This window comes from Sapajus apella, unplaced genomic scaffold (assembly GCF_009761245.1).
Source record: "Sapajus apella isolate SASKATOON/1434 unplaced genomic scaffold, GSC_monkey_1.0 scaffold100, whole genome shotgun sequence".
Classification (NCBI taxonomy): domain Eukaryota; kingdom Metazoa; phylum Chordata; class Mammalia; order Primates; family Cebidae; genus Sapajus; species Sapajus apella.
The window spans coordinates 7,217,400-7,225,940 of NW_022437040.1; positions in this window are offsets into that span (position 1 = coordinate 7,217,400).

An 8,541-nucleotide genomic window follows, 5' to 3' on the forward strand; every position below is an offset into this window, starting at 1 on the left:
GACTGCTGCATTTGGCCACGAAAACATCTGCCCACTTCCGGCCTGCAGGGGATAACTTGTGGTTTCCTCTGCTGCACATGCCAGGCATAAAGACGATTTTCATCTTTGCTTCATCATCAGTCACCGCTTTTAGGATCTGCCCACTCCTGAGAGTCCTTTTCTTAGAGAGGGACAGGTACTGCTGGCAGAGGAGCTCCTAGCGAAGAAAATGGCACGACTAAACATTAGTTGAATTTTGCAGTGACCTCCTTGTTTTGAGATGATCAAATCAATCCTGATTTGTGTAACTCAGGAGGACAGAGTACATTGCCCACACTCTGTCACTGTGAGGGTCCGTGTTTTCTGCGGTTGAGGGATGAAGAAAACGTTGGATATAAAGTGGCGTCAGGGCAACAGAACGGCTTTTCAAAGGCACCATCACCTTTCCCTAGTAGATAACAACTATGACGTGGCAGCTTCAAGGCAGGCGTGGAAATGATCTTTGGTGTGCACGGGTCACGAAGTTTGCACCTGCACCATCAGCTGGCTACAACCTTGGAGAAATTTCCCTCTGGCATCTCGAGTATTCTTTCTCAGCCCACTGCCTGTTTCTGTCCTGTTTCTACCACTGCACGGACGTTACTGACGAGCCCCGTCTCACACCCTCTTCAGGCAAGCGCCTTGCACAGGGCTTACAGGAGAAGACGGACATGCGCCAGCGTCCAGCAGATCTCCCCTCAAATGGCAGCTTCAGAAGTTTCTAACCACGAGAACTAATGAACACATGAGAGCTTCAACCTCCCTCTTTCTAAAGTGAGTTAGGGAGGTCTACCGCTCAGGTTTACAGAGAGGACGGATGCAGTTCTCTATCTGTTGTTCAAATCCCGGACAGCCCCGAGGCTGCTGCCCTGGGTCCCAGGAGCTTGGGGTGCCTCTGTCTGCAGAGGCCGGAGAAAAATTTACCTCTTGGCAGAACTCAGCCCCCAGAGAACAGAGAACCCTGCTTCAATTTCCAGTTCACCCCTGAGTTCTAGTTAGTGTCTTAAAGACAGGGACCTGAGACTGTTCAGAAACTGTGTCTAACTCCTGCAGAACTTTGAGTCATAAAAAGATCCTGCGCAGCAGGTTCCTTTCAGTCCCTTGGCCAATTTCCACACGGTGACGTTTTCTCTGCCTGTGTATCCAAAAACGCAATTGTTATTTAATCTTATGTAATAGGACCGCAGCATCAGCATCAGAGCTGAGATGAGAACTCAGGGTTCTGGCTTCTAATCCTGCATGCTTTCTACTGAATCATGTTCATCACAGCTTCTGTGACCTCGGGAGCCTCAGGCAACTCACGTATGGGGAATGAAGAACAGATTGCAACAGCGTCAGCTCTCACCCTATCTGCCTGAATTTCTGACTTCCATCGTTGCTATACGTTGATACCTTTATTTCCCCTCCCACCGTCCCTCCCCAAATCAAAGAGGCTTTCCTTGTATTTTTCATATATCGCAAACATGAGCTACCCTGGCTTCCAGAGTAACAGTGGCTGTGTACAAACCGTCCTTCCGTGTGGCTGTCAAACCAGCTAAGGAATTCTCTGTTCAGCTACTAGATTTTTGCCTTGATCACAGAACATGTGAGTTCTTCAATAAATGAATGGATGTTATTTGAATTTTCTACATTTAAATTTCTTTTTACACACAGAAGCTGATCTCAAGCAAGACGTTCACATGAGGAATGAACTATTTTGGCAGCCTGTGGAACAAGGCGATTAGCTTCTGCTGCTCTTGTTTGTTTATCTGATGTTACTCAGAACTGGTTTCTTTTGTTTTAATCCATTAACCACCCAGGATCCTCCTAACATCTCCCCGTCCGAGGAGCGAGGGCTCCATGCAGTTCAGCGGGCTTCATAAAAGCACGTTAGCCTGAGAAGGGGCTCCTAGGATTTACCCACTGGGGACACAAAAGCACAGAAGTCACTGACATCTTCCAGGTTTTTGTTCCACCAGGCTAGAACGTTTGCTAAACCCACCCCTCGACCACTTGCTTCTCTTTTTGGCTTTTTGAGATTCCCAGGGGTGTCTAGTGGGTCCCTCTCCGAGGACCTTGCCATTGTGTCCTCCTGGTGGCCTATCTTTTGGCTAATGTGAATATGGCAAGCCCAACAATACTGTGGCCCAACAGAAACGGAGGCTGTGGCCCTCTCCAGAAACAGAAATCTTACAGCTCGGTGCCTCTCGAGGGTGAGGCGGAAAGCACCCCCTCAAGCCGTTGTCCCGGAAGCTTCTGGGCCGTGTTCTTCACCTCCGGGAGCGGAAACCGATGACTGTCTTCAGTGCTGCGGTAGGCACGGGCGGAGAGAACCTTCCAGTAGTGCTCCTGGCCACCAAAAGCTTAAACTCTTTCTCTGATTATAGATTATAAGAGGAAATCATAGATTATAAAGATGTATTGAAATTGTTTAGACAAAGAGGTTTAACAGCATATTCCCAAACCCTAGTACAGAAGACACAGGAACAGAAAACCAGACACTGCATGTTCTCACTCGTAAGTGGGTGTTGAACAATGTCCCTGGTTCTTGGTCACGCTATCACAACGACCCCTCTACATATCAAATACCGTCTTGCTTTTCCCTCCCCAAATCCTGTGAGGGCAGGAATTACAGGCTGCATTTTAGGATAGAGTTTCCTACGGCTCATACACACTGACATCACCAAACTGGAAGCCAGACCATCGTCCAGATCTTTATTTGGGTAACATGCCCATGACTCCTCAGACTGCAAAGCACCAGGATTTGAGCCTCGCTGAGAGCAGACTTTCATCCTGGAGCGGCTTTCGGGACCCAGGAGCTGACCTCTGCAGGGGCCTTGAGCAAGGCCGCAGAGACTCACCTCCCTGCGCTCACACCCAGCACCCATGGATGGCCCTGAGTCGGAAGCCTGACACCTGGGGCGGGTCGTGGATAAGAATTTGCACTTTCATTGCCTATTCATACCCATCCTGGGAAAATCTTCTCAGCCTGGGAAATGGCAGCCTGACATGTTTCACCAGGACTCAACTTCCTGAGCATGTGCACACACACAAAGAAAACCCACACGCTTCACCTTTATTGAACAAGGAGGGAGTCAGCTGAGACTCCCTGAAGAAATGTGGGGAGTGTCCCTCACAACCGGATGGGTGAACGCATCCGTGGGGGGCAGCGAGGGGGAGCACAGTGACCTGGGATGGAGGATGGGTGCGTGGCTCCTGCGGCTCAGCCCCTCCGGGTCTTTAGTGCGGTATCTGTGAAAAAGGGAAAAACTTTGTAGAAATTCTCCAGAATCAGCATTGAGCAAACCTCTATTTCCTTTTCTTTCACATTTGCAGAATTTAATTTTTCTAGGGGCACAGAAAGAATTGTTTAGGAAAAGGCTATGAAGGAAGGCGGTAAATAGACAGAGATGGGGTTTGCTGGAAATAATGAGGGAAAAGCTGGAGACTGCCACTCCTGCACCTGCTGTCACGGACTCAGCTGGGAGCTTCCGCATCTCACAGCAGTGCGCCGTGGACCCAGAAACCACAGCCTGCTGTGTGCGCCACACGAATGACCATTTGCTAGAATAGTGTATTTCCAGGATAATTTGCTTGGGGCAATTTTCTATGTGTGTACATAGTATTCACAAATGTTGTTTCATCCCCACAGTTAATTCAGTGAAGGGGCTGTTATTTTCCTTTTCTCCCAGGGAATTTGGGACCGGCCCAAGGACTCTCAGGCCTCCACTCCTGTTGCCACACAAGCTTCTGCCCAGGCAGGAACGATCATGCCTTCCAGTGACCTCCAGTAAAAACGAAGTCGGCAAACAATTTCAACTGTAGTATTGTAGGTCCAATAAATAAAGAGCACTTATTAAAACATATCGACTGGATAGATATTTTACATGGTGTGTTTGTAAGAGGAGAACGGGGGGCTTGGGATTCCTTCTCATGGAAAATCCCTCCACTTGCCTTGTTCTCCACGGAGAGAAAAACAATTGCCCACAAACAGATGTTGAAGCCAGTGTCCTTTCTAACAGGCAAGTGGGTGGGAGGGTCCTTTGCAAACAGCAGGTACAAACCCCACCCCTGCTTCCTAGGAGGAACCTCAGGGCCCAGCGTCATTCTTTAGGAATTCCGGCTCAATAATTAGCGTGAAAGACGGTACTGAACTGACTGCTGGAAATGGGCAGCTCCCTCTTCCAAAGCGCAGAAAAGCACACGCCTTTGACCTCCTAACGCTCTACAGAATCGGTGTGAATCAAAAGTTCAACATCCAAGGAATTTCAACTTGTGTGTGTGTGTCTGTGTGTGTATGTGTCTGTGTGTGTGTCTGTGTGTGTGTTTGTGTGTGTGTATGTGTTTGTGTGTGTGTGTTTGTGTGTGTGTCTGTGTATGTCGTGTGTGTGTTTGTGTGTGTGTATGTGGCTGTGTGTGCTTGTATGTGTGTGTCTGTGTATGTCGTGTGTGTGTGTGTGACCATGTGTGTTTGTGTGTGTGTTTGTGTGTGTGTGTCTGTGTGTATGTGTCTGTGTGTGTGTGTGTCTATGTATGTGTCTGTGTGTATGTGTTTGTATGTGTGTTTGTGTGTGTGTGTGTGTGTGTGTGTGTGTGTGTGTGTTTTCTAACCATGCTGGCTCAGCAAGTGGGGTGTAAGAACCGAAGGATAAAAGGCGTAGCCAGCTGGGCAGGGATCTCTCACAGATTACTGCAGCTTCCAGTCTTTTGTTCAACCCATTTAGTCTTGAATTTTTAATGCATTTGTCAGATTTATTTTTTTGCCTACTGTTTCTTTTGACAGAGTAGATGATGACTTTATCTTGGTGTCTTTTTTTTTTTTTTTAAATCCCCAAAGTGTTTGGCCTAGAAATGACACAAAACGTTAAGGTTTAAGGTGCTTTTTGCTTTCTAAAATATGCCAGAATACCAAGCTAAGTAACATCAAACTAAGGTTATGCCAGGTGAAGGGCCCCAGAAGTGGGGCATTTTGTAGAGGAATATCTTCCTGGCTAGTCCATTACATGCAAAGCCAGGGAATTAGGTGTTTTTACTATTTTATTGCTTTTAGAGCCCATTCTAAATCGAGAAATAGAAAGCAAGATGACTCAAGAGCTCTTGAAAAATAAAAGCAGTCTCTTAGAGAACTGTGTGTTTTTCTTCCCGCTTGTGTGGAGGGAAAGCTGTGATGAAGGACCTGTAATCTTTATTTGCAGACTTTCAGTTCTGCTCTAATTTGGTTGAAACCATTGGTTCCGTCTTTCATTTCCTACACGTTGCATCCCTGAGACCGACTTCTGGGCGTTATTTGTAGTCCTGGTTGGCTGGGGTGCTGAGGCACAAGGCCTTGCCATTGCCCGTGTGGGCAGCATCGGTTGGTTTCTGGATGGAGGACTCCAGCTCATTTTGGGGGGCTCTCTTAGCAGCAGGAGTGAGTGCTCCAAGGGCGGGACGCACATGAAGAAGCGGTTTGCTCTCCCTCAGCTCTGTGCATAACCAAAGGTTTGATTCCAAATGCAGAAGTTGCCAATGAAAGAAAATGCCGCTCCAACTGCACGTGGAGCTGTGGTTTTGAACCCAAGAGAAAATCAGAAGATTCTGGGGAACTTGAAAGTTACCCGATGTGTTTGGCTCAGGGATTAAAAATTAAACTTCTCTTTATTCTAAATGCAATACAGAGTCTGACTCCTGTATAGGTGAAAGAAAGAAAGAGAGAAAGAAAGAAAAAGAAAGAGAGAAAGAAAGAAAGAAAGAGAGAGAGAGAGAGAGAAACCGAGAGAGAGAAAGAAAGAACGAACAAAAGAAAAAAGAAAGAAAGGGAGAAAGAGGAAGCGAGGGAATGCATGTTTTTCTGCAACTTGGAAAATAAAACACTGGTCACTATTAGCCTTCACTATTCTTCATGCTAATAATTAAGCACAGATTCCTTAGTTAAGCATAAAACAGTGTTTGGAGAAAAAAGTGCTGGGAGCTCAGGGGGGTTGATGTTCTCAGAAGCTCTCTGGACTCTGCACCATGTTCTCACAGCCTCCCATTACCCATCTCCCTCTCACCGTCAATGTGTCTGAAGGTGGGAGAGCATGTGCTCTTACTCAGGTGCATCTGAGAATTAGCTAGGCATATTTGTAAAAGAAAACAAAAAGCCCCTTTTATGCTTACAGCAATGCATCATCTCCAGTGTTAACTTAGGAGCCAGACCAGGAGTAAAGTTCACGAAACGTTCTCTGGGTCAGAGGCCACTGAGCCGTCCTCTGCCTGTCACGGGCATCTGGACACTCCCTCGTGGCTACTGGCTGCATCCAGGGTCCTGTCCTGGGGGAAGAAACACAAAGGGATGTGGGAACGGGTGGCAATGCCCGCCGACGACGCTGGGCCCAGCACCCACAGGCCTCCAGAGCAGCTCAGCCTCGCCTCGCGACCTCCTCTTACCCAGGCGGTGGGACCCTGGTGCGCAGAAGCCGCGCTGCTCCAGAAGAGCTGGGGCACTGGCAGCCGGCCGCACAGGTGGCGATGTTTGCCCAGATTCTCCCCTTACTTCTCTGCCACAACCGCGGCCAAAAACTCTTATCAAAAGGAACCAGCCTGGGGATCATGGCAATGAGGCCTCTTTCCCTTCTCGGCGTTGCTGTCCTCGAACCACGGACCTCTCCCTTTCCCTTTTGACCCTCAAAGTCTCTGTCCTGCCTCCTTCCCTTCGGATTCTGCCAAGAATTTTTTCCTCTGGAGCCTGAAAATGGCACAGGACAGACACCCCTTGGACTCACCTCTCAGCGCCTCCTTCTCAAGAGATTCCCGAGCCACTCTTGCGGAAACCTCCTTTCCTCCCATCGTTACACGGGTTGGAGAAGGCTCTCTGGGCACGACAGGGCCTTCTGGGTGGAGACCAAAAACCTGTTTTGCTAAATCAACTTTCTCAGCACTCTTCCCGCTCCTCTCCCGCCTTCCTCTCGTCCGCCTCTCCATGCTTTGCCTTTTACTCCATTTCTCTCCCCCCGCCCTCACTGTCTTTCCTCTTTCCTGTTCTTCCTTTTCTTTCCTCCCTTCCCCTCTTTCCTTCCTTTCTTCACTTTTTCCTTCCTTCCTTTCGCTTCCTCTCCATCCCTCCCTCTTTCCTCCTTTGCTGTTTTCCTTCCTTTTGCTCCTTCGTCCTCCCTCCCCTTCTCCCTCCCTCCCTAGGAGCGTGTGCACAGCTGACAGGTTGCCTGGACTTCAGCCTCAGCACTGTCACTTACGTGTAGGAGCTTGGGCAGTTTGCTGAAGAGCAGACGTCTCTCTTTCTTCATCTGTAAAATGGGTTAATAATTTTACTCACCTAACGCAAGAGAAGGACCTAGTAGAACACCTGGTCCATGAGAACTTCTCCATAGGTGGGGGCTATGACTATTAGCTTTTTACTCAGCCCCATCCGGGCCATGGCTCTCTGCAAGGTGTGAGATGAACCCAGCGGTCTCAAACTTTTGTTTATTTGTTTTTGACACAGAGCCTCACGCTGTCACCAGGCTGGAGTGCGGTGGCACAATCTCGGCTCACTGCAGTCTCCACCTCCCAGGTTCAAGCCATTCACCTGCCTCAGCCTCCTGAGTAGCTGGGATTACAGGCACATGACACCACACTGGGGTAATTTTTGTATTTTTAGTACAGAGGGGGTTTCACCATTTTGGCCAGAGTGATCTCAAACTCCTGACCTCAAATAATCCGCCTGTTGGGACTCCCAAATTGCTGGGATTACAGGCATGAGCCACCGCGCCCAGCCAAGATGAGTACAGTGGGATGATGGCCTGGCCTTGTCCCTGGTGAATAATCTGGGAGGTGTGAGCAGGCATCCCCCCACCCCCTACTAATCATCGCTCTATCAGGAGGCATCAGAGGACCGTCCCAACGTCCCTGTGGAGGAGGAGGCAGAGGAAGGGGAAATTTACCAGGCTGCAGGAGTGTCTGTTCCCCTGAGGGTGTGCAGATTTGGGTGGTAGAGGGCAGGGGGTTGTGTTCCTGATAGGCCACACCTGAGGGGTGGCCCAGGTGTTCCTCAGACAGTGAGACCAGTTTTGACTGGAGAAGGTGTGCTGGGACAGAGTGGGACAGGGTGCAGTGAGATGTGACCCATCAAGGGCCCTGGGCTCGTACCTGGAGCCTTTGTGGCACCCAGGGATTTCCTTTCTTCACCTGCAAAATGAAGTCTGGTGGGGACACTGGGCTCCTTGCAGCCAGTGCCTATTAGCTTTGTCCTGATAGAAACGGTGGGATTGGTGAGGGCTCTCGGTGTTTCTGAGATGGAGGAAAACACTGATAAAATAGGTATTTTAGACGTACATGTACCTCTGTGGTATACAAGGTACCCACAGGAAAGAATGAAAATAGGCACTTATTTCACTTATGAAATGTGTGAAAATCTCCCAGAGGTAGGTGCTGTTAGTCACAGCTCACACGTAGAGAAAATGAGTTGCAGGGAAGCAAGGAGATGGGGCTGAGGCCACTGGCTTGCAAGGGACCCTGCCTACGGCTTCCAGAGCCTAGCTGCGGGGCGGTACGGGGAGGAACCCGCTGGCTGGGACCTGGCATGGGTCC